Below are 3,506 nucleotides of genomic sequence, written 5' to 3'. Positions count from 1 at the left end.
CATAAGGGGACGAGGGAAATATACAAATAGCCTACAGGCTACACATGTTTTTCCCCCTTCCCCCCCTAGACATTAGTACAGCTCTTAAATGGATTTCAAAGACAAATAGAAACGCCCTCAATATTTTCATAAAGAGGTTGTTGTAAGCCCGAATCTATTAAAGTTGCTTTTAGTAGATTTTCACAGGTTATCAGAATATTTAATAAAATTTTTTTAAAAAAGCAGTGTGGAAATGTATGCAGAAACACTAGGAAACGATTTCACGCTCCTTATGCTCTCATGAAGATGGATTACCCTTTTATTTATGAAGTAGCAAACTGTGCAAAAGTTTTTGCGCCAAAATAGACTTGAAGTACCAAAATTAAAAGTAGTCATTATGCAAAATATCCCTTATCAAAATCATATTACTGGATCATAATTATTGACTCATTAATACATATATGATTTTAATGTTGCACCTGCAGATGATTTCAATCATTAATGCTATGTAATAATACAGCATCATATGATTTATATCTTGAAATCTGCAAATTAATAACTAATACCAATAATATACTGAAAATAAACAGTATGTACAAAGAACAATATTTGCTGAGATGAACAGTACACCAGGTGGGTGATATTAGGGGACCAGTGCCACCCCATGGCACTCCTTCTGGAAGAACCCCTGACAGATATGTGCCAGGCATGGACAACAGGTTCTCTGAAACAAAGAACAATGATTCCCTATATTTATCTCAGCAGTTGGTTCAGACCAAAATAGAGGTAAAACTAAGCATGTGTTGGACCTATGCTGGAACACAAAGTAGTCTTTCATGTCAAACTTGGTCAAAGCGTCTTACTGCGTTTGTCTTCGCTCCTGGCAGTGATCACAAGAGGTCCTTGTCAGGAGAATGTAAACATAGGTTGTTGTTATTTCACCTCAAAGATGAAACGCAGAGTTTAGGGATATCCACATGTTCTCCAGTTCTTTCAGTTATTGACTGCAAAAGATTGTCATTCAGTCATTTTATTAAAAATTCTGTTAGTTTGTCCAATTACCTTTGGGTCTCTAAAATGAGAGATGTAGCTCTTAAACTACTTATTAAAGCACACAGTCTACACTTAAGAGTTACAAACAAAGTGTAATTATCCAGATACTGGGACTTCACAGTATCTGCTTCGAGGAAGGGTTTGTAAGCCTTACTCACATATAGCTAACAAAATACGAAAGAAGATTTCAAATTACTGTCTGCAAACTAGGAGAGTTTAAAAAGAGCATTCATTAAACAGAAACAGTAAAATAAGAACTGGGTTCATATTCTTACTGGAGTCTTGTCACCAGTACCTATCTTATAGCTCTTATCTAATGAGATGCTGGAAAGACAACGAGTTCCATGTGGCACAGTCCCAGATATCTGATGATGAAGACCCACTTAAGAGCAAGTTTATTCAATCTTCTGACAGAGTGCCACTTTTTACATAAGGTTGTGTGTCTTATTGTTGGCTTCATCCCACAGATTCAGACAGTGCGGTCACCCTATTACATTTGATTAGCAAGTGAAATAGGGTGACTGTAAGCTGCTGTAGCACATGGCAGCTCTTCAGCTGACTGATAATGGCAGGTCTAATAGCCAGCAGTATGTACATGGAGACTATCCAAATATACCCTGGTGCTAATTTGGCTTAGTGAAGTTTAAGTGGGAATTACAGAGAGAACAGCAATGGATGATGTCCGAGGGGAAAAAAAGAGAAAACTACAAGGAAAGAGCTAAAAATAAAAGTTAAATACAAATAATAAAATGGAAAAAGAAGAAGCGGATGGAAAACAACGACAGATGATAATAACTGCCTTTTTAAGTGAACAGTAAACAACATCCCAACACCTCACTGTGAAACAGGGCTTTGTCTTTCCTGCATGTGCCACTGATACATGTGAGGCAGTAGAAAACCAAATTAGCCAGTAATAAAACACAGGAATCCAACCAGAACAGAAACACCTGCCCAGTGTAAAGCAGCTGTGAAAATATGTAAAGAACAGACACACATGCAGAGATTCCTAAATGTATTAGAGACATTTGTCCCCTTCAAATTAAGCTGCCATCCACAAGGAGTAGAATAGCAAACAGGCCAAACCCACACACCTTTCTTTCTAAGCTGAGTGTCCCATTCCAGCTCCAAACAACACTGTTAAAGTACCAAGGGCATGTTATTTAAGGAAGCAGTTAGATAACAGAACAAAAAGCCATAAGTCCATAACAGGTTAAAGGACAACTGATATTTTAATTGATACGCATCTTAAAAGCGAGGGGACATAATTATCGATGTTTACAGCATTACCCTCATGGTTGCTTTACCTTTCACATGGAAATATCTCAGTGCGGTTTGCTACAGAAACTGTTTTGGCTTCTGATCCTCGTTTAAACAAAACCATGAACCTTCCCTAACCTTAACCGGTGTGATTCTGGTGTCTGTACTGCCACTGACAGAGGTCTGGATGTCAACCTTGGGTATTTTGTATATCTGCCATCAAACCCAAGTTACCCAGCCAGTGATTATGCTACTGCTGAAGCATTTCCATGGAAACAATAATGATATTGTAAATTATTTATTTATTTATTAACCTTTATTTAACCAGGAAGATCCCATTGAGATTAAAAACCTCTTTTTCAAGGGAGACCTGGCCAAGATAGGCAGCAGCAGATGTCTCACAGTTACAGAAATTACTCAAACACAGGCAGCAACAACACACATGCAACAATAAGTGAAAGAATACAAATAAAATAAAAATAAAATTCAATAAAATTCAAATAAAATAAAAAGTCAGTTAAAATGACAATCAATCTAATTGAAACAGTTGCATGTTATGGACTTGGCCTCAAGGATTCGTAGTTTAGATTTAAAATCACTTAATGAAATGAATTCAGTCATTTTCCATTCCTTCTGCAGTTTGTTCCAGGCCGAGGGTGCTAAATGGACAAAAGCTCTTTTACCAAGTTCAGTTCGGGCAAATGGAACAGAAAGCAACAAGTAACCATGCGGACGAAGAGAATACCGACCAGCATGTTTCATTACAAGCAGGGAACATATATAAGAAGGCAGCAACCCAAGTATCGCCTTATATATAAAACTGTATAAATGAGAGTTCCTCCGACTTACCAAAGCAGGCCATCCTACCTGAGAGTATAACTCACAGTGGTGAGTCTGAAATTTACAGTTAGTGATGAACCTCAGACAAGCATGATACACAGAATCAACCATTCGAAGACATTGAGCAGAAGCATTCATATATAGAATATCACCATAATCCAGCACAGGTAAGAATGTTGCAGCAACAAGCCGCTTCTTTGTATTAAAAGAGAAACACAACTTATTTTGAAAATAAAATCTCAGTTTTAACTTCAGGTTTTTCACAAGATTCTCTACATGTGGTTTGAAGGTAAGCGAGTCATCAATTAAGATTCCCAGATATTTATAGGTGTGAACCAACTCTATTTTATTACCTTCAAGAGTGGTTACTGATGGGA

This window comes from Aulonocara stuartgranti (assembly GCF_965226115.1).
Source record: "Aulonocara stuartgranti genome assembly, chromosome: 6".
In the NCBI taxonomy this organism is placed as follows: domain Eukaryota; kingdom Metazoa; phylum Chordata; class Actinopteri; order Cichliformes; family Cichlidae; genus Aulonocara; species Aulonocara stuartgranti.
This window is presented reverse-complemented; position numbering follows the sequence as displayed.